General features: G+C 36.5%; 1 long non-coding RNA gene across 1 annotated transcript in view; it reads right to left on the bottom strand.

Annotated features, from left to right (window-relative positions):
* The window catches only part of LOC110259276, a 92,248-nt gene that overhangs the window by 5,297 nt on the left and 67,790 nt on the right, over positions 1-19,161 (bottom strand). The window contains exon 2 of the long non-coding RNA XR_002341501.1: positions 10,789-10,939. This is a non-coding gene — a long non-coding RNA (uncharacterized LOC110259276). The remainder of the gene's footprint in view (positions 1-10,788; positions 10,940-19,161) is intronic.

The following is a 19,161-nucleotide window of genomic DNA, read 5'->3' as shown; positions in this document are numbered from 1 at the left end:
GCTGAGGTCTTCTAGTCCTCCTTGAGTCACAAAAGAACAGGCTCCCATAGTTAATGATTAGGACGAGTCACTGAATCTTTCAGTGTCTGATGCACATTCCCACTGCCACCAGAGGGAAGAAGCCAACTGCATGATGACCAGACTATAGCCATGACATAAGCTGTTCTAGTTTGAGCGATAATGAATCTCTGACTAGCAAATTCCAAGAACTGACCTCAAGAGAATTATCATTTTTTTTTTTTTTTTTTTTTTTTGCTATTTCTTGGGCCGCTTCCGCGGCATGTGGAGATTCCCAGGCTAGGGGTCTAATCGGAGCCATAGCCACCAGCCTACGCCAGAGCCACAGCAACGCGGGATCCGAGCCGCGTCTGCAACCTACACCACAGCTCACGGCAACGCCAGATCGTTAACCCACTGAGCAAGGACAGGGATCGAACCTGCAACCTCATGGTTCCTAGTCAGATTCGTTAACCACTGCGCCACGACGGGAACTCCGAGAATTATCATTTTATTGCTCTTAATGGTCTATAAGTTTGTGGGCATCAAAATAATTGTAGCTTTCTCTGCCTGTATAGGTAACTGGCAACTAAAATTGTCAGCAAATAGATGCTACAGTCTCATGTTGACATCTCTCACTCTAAGAATAAGGCTCCTTCTGTCAGCATGAAGTTACAGAAGATAGATCTTTGCTTCTAATTCCATAGAAGTGGAATGTAATGTGGGATTCAAAGCAGCTCTTTGGCCCCTTTCTCATTTTTTATTCCCCTCTAACTTTGACAGAACCTAATTACAGGAATGAGATCACTAGATAATTTAACCTGCTAATTCCTGACTTATGCTCTCCTGAATGCACATTACCCCTTGCCTAACCTGTTGATTCCTTTCCAAGATAAAAAGAAGTAAGAATTACTTAAGTAGTTAAAAAATGGGTATTTATTGGAGTTCCCCTTGTGGCTCAGTGGGTTAAGAATACAACACAGTGTTCATGAGGATGCCAGTTTGATCCTTGACCTCAGTGGATTAAGAGGCTGGTGTTTCCACAAGTTGTGGCATAGGTCAAAGAAGCAGCATGTATCTTTAATGGCTATGGCTCTGACATTAGGCCAGGCAGCTGCAGCTCCAATTCAACCCCTAGCCCAGGGACTTCTGTGTGCCTCAGGTGTGGCACTAAGAAGGAAGAAAAAAAAAAAAACAACTAAAGAAAGAAAAAGAGGGAGTTCCCCTTGTGGCCCAGCAGAAACAAACCTGACTAGTATCCAAGAGGATGCTGGTACAGTCCTCAGCCTTGCTCAGTGGGTTAAGGATCTGGCATTGCCATGAGCTGTAGAGTAGGTTGCAGATGTGGCTTGGATCCTGTGTTGCTGTGCTTATGGCATAGGCTGGCAGCTGTAGTTCCAATTCAGCCCCTAGCCTGGGAACTTCCTTATGCCACACTTGTGACTCTTAAAAAAAGAAAGAAAAAAAAAAGACTATCTACTCCCAACAAGCCCTTTAGCAAATCCTGAAGGCAGATCACATGGGCATGATAACAGCTGATGAGTCATCCAGGCTGCACAAAATGGAGAACATTGCAGAACCCAATCTCTTGCCTTGATGATTCATTGAGTTTCTTCCCTTTTTTTCCCTTTAAAAACTGTTGCAGCTGAGCAGAATCTTTGGAGTTGGTCTTGGGACATGAGTCCACCTTCTTCCCAGGTCATTGACTTTTCTGACTAAAGCAACTTTCTCCCAACACATGCCTCTCATATTGGCTTTTGAGCAGCTGAATCTGAGTCAATAACAGTGAAGAGGATAAAATCCAGGCTATAGTCTAATAATCTAACTATATGAAGAACAGAGAATGAGGAATTGCTATATTTAGAGGGCCAAAATTATATATACTTTTAATGAAACATGGGAAACATGATTACTCGTCATACTTTTAAAAAAGTATTTATTAATTTTTAACATACATATAGAGTGTTTTATATGCGCTCTATGAATGTTAACATATTTGATGATGAACAATCTTCTTTACATATTAAAACCGAATTCAGAGGGACTTTTTCTTTGTACCCCTCTCATTTTAAAGTTATTGGAAAGAAATTAGAATAAAAGAGTATAGGAAATACACATACTCGTTTACCCTGCTAATGTCACTATTTGCATTTTGCATAACCAAAAAAAATACATTTGCAAAACCACTTTACCTGATGCTTTGATTTCAGCTAATAGCTGGTTTTGCAAAACTTAGGAAAGTGTAGATTACAGTAGAAATTCACTTCTCTAAAGATTAAGGATATGCAAATAGCACTTTACTAAAAAAAAATTATACTTGAAATGCTCATCGGACCCATTTTAACACTTTTCCAAAATGCTAATTAAATCGATGCATGGCTGGTGGTTGATAAGATTCAAAACATCTATAAATTTTATACCCCTATGATCCTCTGGAAGCTCTTGTATAAAAACATATTTTGAAAGCAATTTGTTAAATTGCAAAAATAGCTAATAGGCCCAGCCCCAAATTCATTTGGAGAAACTGAAGTAAAAAGATAGCCCTTTTGAAGTTCCCTTATAGCACAGCAAGTTAAGGACCTAGAGTTGTCACTGTAGGTGCTGAGGTTGCTGCTATGGTATAGGTTTGATCCCTGGCCCGGGAACTTCTCCATGCCATGAGTGCATCCAAAAAAAAAAAAAAAAAAACCTGAAAAAAATTAAAAAAAGAAAAAGAACCCTTTCTCTAGTCAAAAACTACTCTTTTTTTAAAGGATAATGGCTGATTCATGTGAGTAATACATTGTCTGTTTTCATCTCGAGACGTACAAAACACAACTGTGTTTATCAAATTTGAAACGTGAAATGTAGAAGTGAACTCTTTCAAAATGGAAAAATTGAGTGAATGTTTCCTCAATTTATTTTTAACAGTTTAATTGGTATATAATTGGCATATAGTAAAGTGCATGTATGTGAAATGTATAGTTTGATATGTTTTCATATAGATTTGATGTATATATATATAAAAACAAATTATCAAATATATATTTCCATATAATTTATCAAACAAAAATTTGAGTACCCTTATCACCCAGTGTTCCCTAATGTTTTTTTGTTTGTTTTCATGTTCTTTTTTTTAATTATTCAAATAATTTATCATATCTGTAGTTGTATGATGATCATAACAATCTGATTTCACAGGATTTCCATCCCACAGCCCAAGCACATCCCCCCACCCCCCAAACTGTCTCCTCCGGAGACCGTTAAGTTTTTCAATGTCTGTGAGTCAGCATCTGTTCTGCAAAGAATTTCAGTCTGTCCTTTTTTCAGACTCCACATGTCAGTGAAAGCATTTGATGTTGGTGTCTCATTGTATGACTTACTTCACTTAGCATGATAATTTCTAGGTCTATCCATGTTGCTGAAAATGCCAGTATTTCATTCTTTTTAATGGCTGAGTAATATTCTTAATGTTAACATGTTATGTGATTTTGTTTACCCTTTTTTCCTTTTTTAAATAGACTTTATTTTTTAGAATAGTTTTAGGTTCACAGCAAAATTGAAATTAAAGTCAAGAGATATCTCATATACTTCCTGTCTCTACCTATGTACAGCCTCCCCAACTATCACCATCCATCACTAGTAGGGTAGTTTTGTTACAATAGATGAACCTACACTGGCACATCATTATCACCCAAAGTCCATGGTTTACATGAGGGTTCATACTTGGTGTTGTACAATTCTCCATGTTGGGCAGATGTATGACAACATGAACCCACCAAGAGTCTCATTGCCCTAATTATCCTCTGTGCCCTTTCTATTCATCCCCCCTCCTTTCTAACCCTGGATCTTTTTACTGTCTCTTTTCTGGAATGTTCCTTTTCTGGAATGTCATATATTTGGAAACATATAGCATAAGCCTTTTCAGGTTACTTTCTTTCACTTAGTAACATACATTTAAGATTCTGCTGTATATTTTCAAGCTTATTAGTTTATTTCTTTTATAGAAGTGAATAATAGTCTATTATTTCCATGTACTGAAGTTTATTTATTTGTTCACCTATGCAATGACATCTTGGTTGCTTCCAAATTTTAGCAGTTGTGAATAAATCTTTATCAACATCTATGTACAGCTTTCCATGTGGACATGTCTTCCTTTCCTTTGGGTAAATACTGAGGAGTGTGATTGCTGGATTGTATTGTATGCTTAGTTTTGTAAAAAACTATCAAACTACTTCCAAAGTGTACCATTTGCATCCCCACCAGCAGTGAATGAGGGTTCCTGTTGCTCTGTGTTCTGGCCAGCATTTGGGATTTGACAATTCTAGTATTTGTGAGATGGTGTCTTGTTTAATTTGCATTTCCCTGATAACATAATATAATGCACCTTTATATATGCTTCTTTGCCATCTGTATATCTTCTTTGATGAGGGGTCTATCTAAGTCTTCAGTCCACTTTTAAATTGGATGGTTCTTTTTGTTGAGTTTTAAGAATTTTGTTTTAATAGTATCAGTAACAGTCCTTTAGCAGAGATGTCTTTTGAAAATGTCTTCTCTCAATCAGTGGCTTGTCTTTTCATTCTCTTGACATTATCTTTTGCAGAGCAGAGTTTTTCATTGTAATGAAGTCCAGCTTATCAGTTATTCAATTCATGGATTGTGCATTTTGTTTCGTATCTGAAAAGTCATCACCATATCCTAGTCATTTCGTTTTGCTCCTGTGTTATATTCTAGGAGGGTTTTTTTTTTAGTTTTGTGTTTTACTTTTAGGTCTATAATCTATGTGGAGTTAATTTGTATGAAGGGTGTTAGGTTGGTGTCTCGAATAATTTTGAATTCAGCATGAATCATATTGTTTTTAAATGTAGATGTTAACTTTGTTTTCTTGCATAACTACTATTAAAAGTATCTAGTGCTCAATATTTGAGATGGGAAAGGTTATGATGTTTTGGCAAGCTAAACTAAGATAATTGATATTTTTGGCATTAGTTCTTTTCACATTGACTTTTAACAAATTTCAAGCCTTTGAATTGCATATTTGAGTTACTTATAGAAGATCAAAAAGCTATTTCCTTTACTTATAGAACTTTCAAAATAATATCCTTCTTTCAAATATTGTTATCTGTTGGAGAAATATTTCCTAATCAATTTTGCAAGGTAAATTATAATTATAGGAAAAAATCATAAAAAGTGATTCACTTTTATTTTAATTGATGGCATTCATATTCTGTTGCCCAGATGCCATTATTCTAGAATTATTGGATTCAATAAAATTTATTTTGTTTAATCCATTTACTTTATAGATGATAGAAGTTTAGAGAAAGTAAATGACTTGATGTTCACTTAATATTAGATACAAAATTGATGGTTTAAATATAAATCCCCTATGTCCAATGCATAGACTCCTAATCTAGTTTATAATTAATGTAGTAAAATCTGTAAGTCAGTGGTATTGAAGAATGATCAAAAACCCATTCTTTTTCTTTTAGACCTATGTATACTAACAATATACATAATAAGACTTTTTGTTGTTCCATATTATCTGTTCTCCCTATTTCTTAAAACAGAATCTATGCATTTTAGCTGTGTCTTGTTTAATTTGCATTTCCCTGATAACATGATATGATGCATCTTTATATATGCTTCTTTGCCATCTGTATATCTTCTTTGATGAGGGGTCTATCCTCATCAAAGAATGGTGTGGCCATTTGGGTTGAAGACCACATTTCCTAGCCTTTCCTGTAAATTATGATTATGAGTCTCTTCTAACCAATGAGATAAGCAGGAGTTCTATTTGTGAATTCTGGAATTTGTCATTTAAAGAAGACAGATATATCCTTTCTTCACTCTTCGCCTTTTTCTGGCTGGAGTTTGGATCAAGTAGCTGAACGTGGAACATCTTAGACAACATGGTGAAACTACAGGTTGAGGGTGAGAGAGCAACATGACAGTAAAAGCCTAGGTACCAAACAAGTTTGTTGAACCACCATGGACTTTGTTCTACCTCCTTCAGGTCTAAATGCCCTAGTTTGAATGTATCAGCTTTCAAAGACCACATACTCTTGGGGGAGTAAAAAGGCTGTTTGATTCTAGAAGCCCATAACTGGGATCCAATAGTGATGTCATTTGCATGGCAGTCAAATAGATTTCATCTATACTTTATAGCAAAAATTCTTAATTGTTGTGCCAGGAAAAGGGGTCTCCTAGGTTTTTCAGGTGTCCATGTGGGTCCTGGGGCAGCTAGAGCCATCACGTTTGTTGGCTACCATTTGTCCCAATATACCTCAAAGATAAATTATTATTTTCTTCTGTGCCCTATATCCTAAAAAATGTTTGGAAAAATGCATTAGAGTTACATACTTTTTAGAGGCTATTTATTTCAACCTGTATCATTTTAAAGATAAAGTCATTTATTCCCAGATGACCTAAGAAGTTGCCCAAACCACAAACCTATTTTAGGCTAGAAAGAAATCAATCAATATCCAAGCTCTACTATTTTTAAAGTTTCTTACCATATAGTATGCCCCTTCATAAAATGGCTTACAACTTGGCTACAAAGATGTGAAATCACATAGCACTTTTCAGGATGAATATTAATTTTTGAATTATTATGCAAGAAGCACACTCAGGAAAGTGGCATATTAAAAATAATTTGAATCATGGGCCATTCAGATCATGACAGGTGATGACAGCCATGTGAAAGATGAAAGAGGTCAAAATTAGTTTGACAAATAACCAGAATTAATTTTTATCACCTGCAATAAACTATGGTATATCCATAAAACAAAATAATATGCAGCTATTGAAATGAGTAATGTGGACCTCTCTGTAATCACACTAAAATATATCTTAATAAAAGATGACTAAGTGAAAAAGATCAAGTTGTAGGAAAAAAAATATGGGTAATGCAAGTCCATAATCACCTATCTGCAATTCTGAAAAACATAGAGTTCTAATTTTTTTCATAATATATTTGCCAACAAAAACTAATTGGTTTTGCACTTATTTGGCAGCAAATCTTGACCTGAATTGACATGAGAAGATTTGAGTTAGTATTTATTCTAATTATTGCAAATGTGCACATGATGTGCTGAAAAAAATATTACTATAGTGAATAATAGGATGGTGCTCCAGTCCATACTAGTATTTCATCAGGTATGACATTTTATTATCTTATCTTTCTAAAATCTAAAAATAATAGTAATAATAACCAATCCCCCCCCCAAATAACCCCAAACAAAACAAAACAAAATAAAACAAAAGAATCAAATACTTCTACAAATATATCTCCTTTCAAAAGTTTCAGGAGAAATATTTAGTAATCAGGCAGAGGTGAGTATTTTGAATGATTGAGAATTACTGAAGGGAGTTCCCTTCATGGCTTAGCGGTCAATGAACCCGACTAGGATTCATGAGGATATGGGTTCAATTCCTGTCCTCGCTTAGTGGGCTAAGGATCCTGTGTTGCTGTGGCTGTGGTGTAGACCAGCAGCTGTAGTTCCAATTCAGCCCCTAGCCTGGGAACTTCCATATGCCATGGGTGTACCCCTAAAAAGAAAAAAAAATTACTGAAAATGTCTATTTTTCAGTAGAAGGCATTTCTGGGATGTCTGCTATAATAAGCCTGTAATACTTATATAATCAGGAAAAAGTAACAAAAGTTTGAAGGGCAAAGGGTAATACTTATATAATCAGGAAAAAGTAACAAAAGTTTGAAGGGCAAAAGTTTGAAGGGCAAATGGTTCAACATATATTCATTCTTAGAAAACACCCAGTGTTGGACAATAATGCTAATAACCTTTTCCAAAGCACTATATTTTTCATAGACTTCAGTCATACCCAAAATATATTATTATAGCTTTGGGCTTGATCCTCTGCGCTCGAGATTTGAATAGGCTTGAGATTTTCTGCTATGCCCCTTAATAAATTTATAAAAGAAGCAAATTATACTTGTGTGCTTTTTCTTTTTACCTGGAATAAAGTGACCATGTCTATATCTATCACCTAGGACACTTTCAAGAAAAAAAAAAAAAAATCTGATGAATGTAATTCAGCCCAGTTATCTGCCACCTACCCAAAGCCTTGGTAGATGTTAATCATTCTTATCACATTTTCCTGAAGATGTCCTTTCAAAACCAGAACTGTTTTCCTCTGCCATTACCTCTGATACATGAACTGTAACTTCTCTTTGTCACATAATCTTGATTCTTATCCTCTCTTCACATGTGTTTGGCTGGGAGTATGAGACACGAGCAGGTGGAGCAATGAAGAGGAGTCAAAATGAAGACTTTCTCTTTGATTTTCTCAAACAAATCAAGTTATCATCTTTGGCTTCCAAAACTGATGCAAAGTATTTTAATTTTTTCTATCCAACCATTCTGTTGGTTTTCTCTCCACCCTACCTTTCTTTCTTTTTGCTTTAATGAAACCCAACAATGACACTCACCTTTGACTACTGTGATCAATGGGAAGCAATGACTTTAGATTTTCACCACTTCTTTATCCTCTTGAAATGATTCCCATCAAACCTAGTGCAGTATTTTAGCATGCAAGTCTATTGATAAATGCCTTTTAACTAATATCCCACTATCTAAAATGAAATATAGCATTTGTTTTGAAGTTTTTGTTCTTGCCTGGCTGTTTTTGCAAGGACTCAGTTGGAGTTCTCCTCTTGTAAAGGGATACTCTTCAGGTGCATGTTCTGAGTCTGGGATAAGAATGAAAAACTTTGCTGGGTATGCTACAAAGCCTAAAGCCACATTCATCTTTTCATTAATTCTCATGAAATTCTTACTATAGAATATAAATCTATAATATTACAAAGGGTTCATGAAGCTAAAAATAAGAGTGATTGAAGATAGTTTTTAAAGGGAACAATGGACAGAAATATCATTTGTGTCTCCAGTTCTGCTGTTTTGAACTCCTCCTATTATATTTACCATCCCTAATTTATCACCAGAGGACAAGGAAATCCTTAGATGTTTTGTGTTCTCACCTCCCTTCCATGTATCCAAGATGTTGGTCAGGGTGTGGTTACTTCATGTGTAAGACCCGTTCTTATCTATTTTGATGATATCATAGAGGATTTAACGAAAAATACTCTGATAATTCCAAATTGTTCGCCTCCGAGATCATTGAAACACTTTGGCATTTGCCCACAGCATTGCTTTGTAGTTAGGATATCATCTGATTTGTACTCTGATAAAATTTAAATTTTCAATCCCATATCACCGTGTGTCCTAAATCTGTTTCAAATCCTTAATGATAATCAATAATACAGACGATCGTAAGTAATTTGGGAATAGTACTTTGATTTGTGTTTAATTTTGTCATGCACTAGGTTATGTTTATAAATAAGTCCCTTTTAATTTTGTTTCATGGTTTATTGTTACCTTTTTCTTTAAAATTTCGGTCAGTTCTATCTGTCCCATTTCACAAATTTACAGAATTGTCAAACATGACTATGTATAAAAATATTTAAACATTTTTAAGTATAACAAGTAGATCTGCTTTGAATAAGTAGTTCTTTAGAATGATGACTGTTTTCAGACATTTTGTGAACAATATGGATCATACTTGAGAAAAATATACATAATGCCAGTATTTGTACATAATTTAAGGGGCTCAATTAGATATTCTTTTAATATGTAATTGCACTGCAAAAGATGACCAGTGATGCTAAATTGAAAAATGTATCATCAAAGTAAGATATCTATGAGGGAGGTAGTCATTGTGAACTCAAATTCCAGAAACCAGGGGAGAAAATTTTTCTTAGTTCTTTCTTGGATTCTATTTTGGTTTTCTGCCCATTTTTTAGAGGCAAGGAGAAAGAATTTATAACTGCAAGTTTTCTTAAGTAAATGTTCTAAGAAAAGTCAGAGACCCATAGTCAGGATGAAACTTATCTAAAGTTGAGTCTGTCTTAGTTACTTTCCCTGGAACAGAGTGAACCTGGACCAGTGTGAAGTCTCGATCCTTATGTGCTCTACATCACAGCAAGTACAGAAGGGCACGTGACCTACCGACTGTTTTAACACCACTGTCTTCATGGAAAATACATGGAATCAGGGGATGTCTTTGACCCGTTTTCATACCTATATGGATTTATCACTGTGGTAGGTGAAAAGAATTTTTAAATGCATGTAAAATTCCATTCCAGAAGATCCTAAATGCTCGCCCTCCTCCTACCCTCAAATGGCTTCTAATAGAAATAAGAATAAGAATTCATCACTAAGGAAATTATTACCCAGGTGATCTCTTAATTTTGAGAGTTAGTTGGAAAAAGAAATAATCAAGATGGTTTGAAAATCATTCTATGAAATAATAACAGTAGGAATATTCTGTCTGATGGAACCATGAGTTTGAATTCAATATGAGGTTTTGTCTAAAGCAGATTATTATAATATAATGCTATAGCTTTGATTCTCCAGTGCATAAAAATGGAAGCTGCCTTAATCTTTTCCCATAGAGTCATATGAATAAAAGAACACATAATTGTGAAACTCTGTGGATTGGAATTAAAGTTAATATTTTGGATTTTATAAAAATTTCTAAAATTTTAACGGGAAGAAATGAGATATGAAGAATCATCTGAGAAATAGGGGATAAACTTTCAATTTGATTCTTTTTTGTATCAACTCAGTCATTACAAGGAGATATGTGGATGGTGGTGGTAAGACTAGGATGACTTCCTGCAAAAAGTGTGAGCCTCACAAAGAAGGAGACCCTGTAAAAGTTTTCTAGTTTATTTTTCTCAAGAACATTTTTTGGTACTACAGATACTGACAAAATACAGGAGAATGTTTTACTCACCTAAAGCCAGTGGGTATCAATGTAATATTACAGCCTTTTGGAGGCTATTCTTCAGCTTGTTGGGAAATCTGCCATCTCACTTCTTTGAGGGCTTTCGTGAGAGTGTGTGTCCTGGATCAAACAGAGGTGGGCAGGCCAGGCATTTTGAACTCTAAGAAAAAGACAAAGAATTAGTGATCTTCAGCTTGACCAAGAAGCTCTGCTGCTCCAAAAAAAAAAAAAAAATCTATATTTAGAAACAATGACAGACAAAACTGGAAGAAGGTTAGAGTTCAAAAACTGATACAAGAAGCAATAAAAGGAATACAATTTATAACAAATAGAGATGTTCAAACTGAACTCTTAGGAGTCTTTGTTGAAGCCATTTAAACATTGAATGGAGGTATAGAAAAAGAGATGGTAATAATAGCTCACATCCTCGAACACTCTATATGCCAGCCTTTTAAAAAGCACTTTACATATTTCATACGGTCTTCATTTGAACAGTGTTCTCAGGAGGGGGTTGATGTCAGGAAACTATATTGACACTCTGCGATGGACCAGGCACTGGTTGTTTTATATTCTTTATGTGTAATTTCATAATAGCACTTATGAAAAATTGGAGTATTCTTCTCATTTTTAAAGTGAGGACACTAAGGCACAAAGAAATTTAATAAATGGCAAATTGGCATATGTCAAGTAAGATTGGAGTCAGGATTATGCTCAGATAATAATAATCCCCAGGCTTGAGCTCTTCACCCCCCATTGTACCAACAGTCTGAAGGCTTTTTCATTCCTTTATTACCTTATTTTGTATGTATGTAAACACATTTATTGTGTACCCTACCATGTGGCACATAACTTCTGAGCATATGCTATGCTCTAGTGACGTCCAACGTGCATTTAATAGAGTGCACAAAGAGCAGTCCACCCTTATAGAAACACTCTTAACTTTGTTTAGCCCAGTGTTTTCCACGTTTATTTTTCCAAGAATACCACTTTGTCTACAGTCTCTATTAATATGACGTGAACATAGGCTATAGAAGAGGCATATGTTTGATGGAAAAGGTCAAATTTAATAACACCTTTAGACCAGTGCAAGAGGCACTGTCTCATCTTCGGAGCACCTCCCTCCAGATATGTAAGCCCCTAAGGAGACTGAGACTAATGAGGACTGGCAGTATAAAGGACCCCAAGGATGCTCCCTTGGGGATTCTCCTCCATGCAGAGACAGGACCCCAAGGATTCTCCCTTTCAGCATGTTGTTTGACCCTTAACATCCCTTGCCAATAAGTCCAGTTGGTCACACGTGCTGAAGAGCTCCAAAACCTATGCCTATGAGGGTTGTCTCAGTGTGCCAAGGATGGGCTAAGGTCAAGATGGATAGCCTGGTGAGTCAGCATGACACACTTTCACAGGATCAAGTAAGGTTGGGCCTCCAGAAGGATGCTGACATGCTGATTTGGGATGATGCACACTCCCGTTGGGCAAAGGATGAATTAAGGGCTGTGGTCCATAACAGCACTGATGTGCAATACATGTATGGGCTGGTGTATCAGCTCTCAGCCATTTGTGCTTTGACTACTTCCCCTCTTGTTTACTGTGCTCAGAGGTAGGGCATGTGGTGGCAGGTGTTCTGCATGCCATGTGTCCCTTGCTGTGGGTACCCAGAGCAGTCACTCCAGCCAACACCTCACATGTCAGAAAGTCCTATGAGATTGTCATACCTATGTGCTCTGAGGGTTTTTAAGACCAATCATTGCACCATGTGGTGTTTTATACGTATGTATTTTCTCCTGTCTGATTAATATGGTGACGGGGTGCTGTCCTAGAATAGTTTTAAGCCCCGACAGAAGTTGTGCAAGTGAGAGTGTTCTTTTTTCTTGGGCCATGGGACCATCGCCCAAGTTTTCTGCTCGTGGCCATGTGTAGAAGGCAGCTATGCCATCAACCTTAAAAAAAATTCATGTTGTAGGAATTCAGTAATGATAGCCTAAATTGTTCAAGAGAGGACAAGTGTTTTGTATTTATATTATAAACTTCCGCAGAGCAAATTTCACGACTAGAAAATGAATGACCATTTCCACTTTCTAGCACACTTCGGGTAAGGTACGCCTTTGTGTTCAGCATCAGCAAAGCATAATGACAAACTTTGAGAGTTATCAGGCGTTAGCATTCATGGACAGATGATACCATGTCATGAGTGATGATTTAATCAGCATTAAATAAATTTGAATTAAGCAACTGCAGGGACAGGAAGATCTATGTTGTTTCAAAATAAATAGGTGCTATGGCATTGTGAGAAATAACAGCATGTCTGCCTTTTTTTATGGTGACAGATTTAAAATTATCCAGCAACAATGTACATGATGATAAAGAACGTAGAGATGGTTCCTGGCCCTGAACAAAAAGAGATGGTGCTTAGAATCCGTAAAGAATCTTCTCATGCACTTGTTAAGGCAATAAATATGTTAGCATTTCTTCTCTACCAATTTTTCCAAATATTTATCAACAAATTACTGTACCTCATATGGGCCAGTGTATTTTGGAAAAACTTTAAGAATCAAATTGTATACAGAACAGTGAGGCCCTAAAAATCTTTTTGTCCAGAACTCTGTGTACCATAAAAGTGACCCTGATAAAAATTCTAATGCTTTAGACTCTTTAGGGAAAATCCCCATGTCTGTTATCTTCACATTGCTTATCTGCAAGAAATATTAAAACATGTATTGCATCTAGTGATCTCTTGTTCATTAAAATGTTGTTTATAACTCCATTGGCAGAATAGAATCTGTATCTCCCACTGAGTAATTATCTTTGCCTTTCAGTAACACTTGGGAACTTTATATCTTATGTTTAAGCAGGATGTACTGCTTGTCTGTTCCATGATAAGGACTGTGTTAGGTGTATAAACATTTGTTATCATATTTTCTTTAAAGTCAGAAGTCAAATTTGCAGAAATGTACATGGAGAGCTTATGCAAAACAGAGAGCTTATGCCTACTTAAGTTATTCAGATTTCATCTGATCTGTGGCTAGACTCAGCTAGAAGCTGCCAGTCTGTGACTCCTGTAACCTAAACACTTAGTTCACTCTCCTTAGCTTGCTGGTCACTTCACCTGTAATCAATAGCATTTGTACACATTTTTCTTATAGCACTCGGGAAATTGCCATGAGCATATTTGTTCTCATGCCTGCTTCCATGTATTCTATACAGTTACCTAAGAAATGGACTCTCCAGGTTCATCTTTATAGAATGAATACCTAAGACAGTCCTTAGCTCAGAAAAGTACTCTAGTAAATATATTTTCCTCTCTGTTTATAAAATATGTGCTTCCAGCTTTGAGATTGCGTAGGGGAAAATCATTCACTTGAGCCAACCACAGGAATAAGTAGGATCCTTAAGCAGAATCAGACCTGATAAAACAGAGGAGGAAACTTAGGGGAGATTTCAGATTTCTGTGTTACTGGGCAAAAATTCGGACAAAATCTGCCAGCAAAGAAGCACTTGCTACTTAGATACTAGTCGATACTGCCCTACCCTTGAGGCTCCCCTACTATACAGTCTGTCCCCCAGAAAGAACCGTAACTCTCCAATAAGTCCATAGGACTTGGTGATTCCTAGGATGCCCAACTTCCTACCAGGGAGTTGCTTTGGCCCTGAGAATATCTGGTTTATTGGAAATATTCAGATCATTTCTACTTTACCTCTCTTTATGCTGCTGAGATGATATTAGAAAGTGAAGCATACTAAGGATGCTAGTAAAAATAATACCTATGGTTTTTGAGCATGCTTAAGTGCCAGTCATGGCTCTGTAGTATGTTCTCACTTAACCTCAGTGACAACCTCATGAAGGATGTGCTAATAGACCCCTCATGTTGTCAATGAGACATGGCCCCGTGCTGGAAGTCATGCAGCTGATTGATCATGGATTGAGTGAATCGACCTCTTGTGCTCAGGGTTCTGAAATCCTGGATGTTAGTTTCATTTTCACCCTGACTCGTCTTCATTCTTCTAGTTTTATTGAGATATAATTGACACATAGCACTGTATGAGTTTAAGGTGCATAGCGCAGAAATGACTGACATACATCATGGCATGGTTCTCACTATAAATTTGGTGAGACGCCATTCTTAGAGCCCGATTATACTGCTCAAACCACCCACCCCCTTATTGTGCTGAGAACTGACTGTTCAGGCACCACGAATACCCACATTTGCCTCTTGTTTATCTTCAGCCCACACCGTGGCTTGGAACATTCTCACCCTTTCCTCCTACTTTCCCATGACCTTATCTTGGAACTTTCTCATCTTCTCCTCCTACCCCTCCTGTATAGCATGATGCTAACCTTGACACAGGTTACTTCAGCCACAAGCTCCTATAAAACCTACTAACCCCCTAACGCAGGGGAGCCTGAGCCTTCTCTCAGGCCTGCTGGCCATTTGCTGGCCAATAAACCTACTTGAAGCATCAATGCTCCAAACTGCCTGCTTCTATTTACTTCAGCTCCAAACCCACAGCCATCATTTCCTATAGATACAGAACTCAAAAAAGAGAAAAAAATTCCCTATGCTGGGAACTCTTAGGATTTACTCTCTTAACAACTTTCATTCTCTAACATAGAGCAGTGTCAATTAAATTCGTCATGTTCAACATTATACCCCAAAACTTAAAACTGAAAGTTTGTGCTTTTTGACCACCTTCATCCACCTTGACGTTTTTTGTGAGTTGTATTAAGCTGTTTAAATATTCTGAACTTTGTATTCCTCCACTGGCAAAATTAAAACCCTGTTATCTATTTCCTCTTTCATGAGAATCAGGTTAACTCTGACATGCAATGGATGTGTGAAATTTAAAGCACTATAGACTCTTGCAATGTTACCATTAATACCAACCACATCATTATCCCTTGAATCACCCACAGATTTCTGATGGAGGGTCAGGTCCAGTATATACATACTATTTCAATAATTTCCTAAGGAAAAAGTCATGGTACTTGTATATGTTGGAAGTCTCTTTCCAAGCATTAAATAGCATGTCATTTTTTCAGAATAAGTATAAAACACCTTCCTCTTTTTTTTTTTGTATTTCTTTACTGTGGTAATACTCTCCTTTTAATTAATCTGACTTAATGTACTAGAACTAGATTATATATATATATATTCACATTAAAAATACTGTATGTAGAACCCACCATCATTAACAGAATCTTTAAAAAGTAGAGCCAAGTTTTGCTTGACTTCATTTAAATATTAATATAAGATTTTCAGTAAAAGAAAAATGTCATAAGTTGCCTCCTACCCTTTTATCATCCTGGAAGGGTTTTGAATCATTTCTGTAAAAAAGAAGCAAAATGCTCATAATTAGAACCCTGTTTCTCTAGCATCTTATTCTCTGTAGAGTAAAATCTTCTGGGCTTGTTAATTTTTATCAAATCATACTAACAACTATACTTTAAAAAAATAACTAGTGCTGTGTGTTGGTTTCTGTGTGATGCCCTTTAATTTTATTATCTCATTGAATTTTCAGCATAACCTGTCAAAGTGAGTGTCATCATTCCCATTACAGGGAGCAGGAAACAAAGTTAAATAACTTCATCAAGCTTGACGAACTATTAATAAGCCATTTTTATCACCTGGGTTTTTAACTCTAAAATCAATATTCACTTATATGATTGATTGACTAATGAATCCTGTTGAATAATAAGTACATTTTAATATTTAATGTTATCTAATGTAGCTTTACTTTTTCATAGGGGTAGGAGGGTGGGGAATGCAGTTTGGTTAGACCATAAACACTCCCAATTTCCTAGTATTCTTCTCTCATCTGCTCTTTCACCATAGAACATTTAAAAGACATACTCACTTTCCTAGTATCTCCTGCAACAACAATTTGGGCAGATGGCACAGTTCTAACCATGAAATATATGCAGAGGAATCTTGGGCACTTTAGAAAAAAAAATCTTTTCTTCTATAGGTGTAAAACTGGCACTAGTCCTTTGCCATGTCTTCTTACCACAAATGCTGATGTGATACTTGGAGCTGTGGTAGCCATCTTGCAGCCATATGGTAAAGGCAAGAAAATCACAAAGATGCAGACTCACATAATAATGAACCATTGCAAAGAGCAACTGTATAGCTCCACCTTCTTAAATCAAAAACCCCCACAAAAACTCTCTTTTGATTAAATCTACTGTTAATCAGGTATGTGCTAATTAAAGCTGAAAATGTTCGTAATTGACATAACAATAATTGGAAATTCCGTGCCTCCCTATAGGATATATTACAACATTTGTTGCAAAATGGAATTGGATTTTTTTTACAAATGTTAAGTGAATGAGTACACCCTTTTAGGAACCACAGTTTTCAAAATTAATTTAGACATAATCTGTGCCATTAAGATTCTTGTAACCTACTAAGAATTGATTAAAGTTGATGGTCTTCTATTACTGTTATTTTTGCTTCCCTGAGTCACTGAGATTCCAGTGAGAACAACTCTCCCTGTGGTAGATTGAATTTCTGGCTACCATTCTTCATCCTTCTCTGTAAGCAGCCCTTAAGGTTCCTAACACTGTAAGTAGGGTCATCTTCCTGTTCCTTGATTCTGCTGCTTGACCTGCTTTGGTTGATTGATATTAGGCTTGAAATGGTTTGAAGACCTAGTCTCTTGGGCCTTGGACATTGCTTGATTAGTCCACTGGTCCCAAGTGAAGAATAAGAAACATGTACAGCAACACTAATCTAAGGCACCAGGACCAATCTTGGCAAGATCAGCTGAACTCTGTAAATGATGGGGGATTGATGTTTACAGTTATGCCATTGCTTTATGGAGTTTAGGCAGTAAGAACTAACTTACACACTCCTCTACTTTCCATCTACCTGAACTGAGTAGACCTGACAATAACTGTTCAGTGTCAAGACTGGTCATCTGATCTATATTTGTTTGCTCAGTATATTCAGTTCTCTTCAGCTTAGTGATTAATTCATCAGTAGGCTCATCACCATACACAGATCTTTCAAACTAATTCAGTGACATTTTCTAATTATTAGGAGAGGTAATCATTCTTTCCACTAGGTTTCCTAGCTCTATGAATTGCATCACTTCTGCATTGCTGGAGTTCGTCTATGAATGCTGCAGGCCTAAGGATGAAGCCAGCAAACACTGAAAAAGATACTCAAGAGAGGAGTTCCCATCGTGGCGCAGTGGTTAACGAATCCGACTAGGAACCATGAGGTTGCGGGTTCGGTCCCTGCCCTTGCTCAGTGGGTTAACGATCTGGCGTTGCCGTGAGCTGTGGTGTAGGTTGCAGACACGGCTCGGATCCTGCGTTGCTGTGGCTCTGGCGTAGGCCGGCGGCTATAGCTCCGATTCGACCCCTAGCCTGGGAACCTCCATATGCCGCAGAAGCGGCCCAAAGAAATAGCAAAAAAAAAAAAAAAAAAAAAAAAAAAAGATAACTCAAGAGAGAGAAAGAAATAGAAGGAAAAAAAATCACATCTTTCTGACCTTGTTAGAGCTCTAGAATCTAATTCCCTTTGGATACTTTATTACTGCAAATCAATACATTCATTGTCTTAAGCAATTTTGAGTTGGGCTTCTGTTGCTTGCCACTAGTAAAAAGGGTCCCCAGAACTTTCAAGGATAACCATGGAATAGTAAAATATTAATACCATAAAAGAGATATCCATAAAATGTTCCTACAACAGAATACCTAGGGATGAGTACTCAAAGATTTCAAGTAAAGGTGCGACATTTTTCATGAGACAATGAAAAGGAGAGAATATATCCTAGTGAAAAAATAAAGTTTAAAAAAAATGAGTACATTCTAGTGACAGAAATCTATTGTTTTACTAAAGCATTTGGAGCTTAGAATGAAGAAATGGGAGATGGGATTGTACAACATTTTGGAGATAGTTTGCTGAAAGCCGAAATAAGGAATTTTTGCTTAATGTGTTATATATATTGAAGGATTTTAGAAATAGAGTTACGTGATTAGAACTTGGTAGAATTTATTCACTTGGTAGAATTAATTGATGGGGGGGAAATGGGTGTATGTAAAGAGAGTATTTGGAAGATGTGTCTATCACTTGAGCAGTATTTGGCATATAGCAGTGACTTAAATATTGTGTTGAATAAGAGGCTTCTGTGGTATTATAATGGGAAGCAACCTGAACTAGATGGAGAGGTGATGCAAAGGAATAAAGGAGATGAAATATTCCAATAAATTTCTTAGCATTTAGTAACTGAACAGATGTGAGAACTACAGGGAAAAGTAGCTACAGATATGATCCTGGGGGGTTTCAATTTTGTTGATGGAGAAAATACAGAATTTCTTAAATAATACAAACTTGGATTTGGTCAAAAATGTTTAAGGTTGCTTTAGTTGAACACACA

This window comes from Sus scrofa, chromosome 2 (genome assembly GCF_000003025.6).
Source record: "Sus scrofa isolate TJ Tabasco breed Duroc chromosome 2, Sscrofa11.1, whole genome shotgun sequence".
NCBI classification, from domain to species: Eukaryota; Metazoa; Chordata; class Mammalia; order Artiodactyla; family Suidae; genus Sus; species Sus scrofa.
The sequence above is the reverse complement of the archived record's forward strand: the minus strand, read 5'-3'. Positions and strand labels throughout refer to the sequence as shown.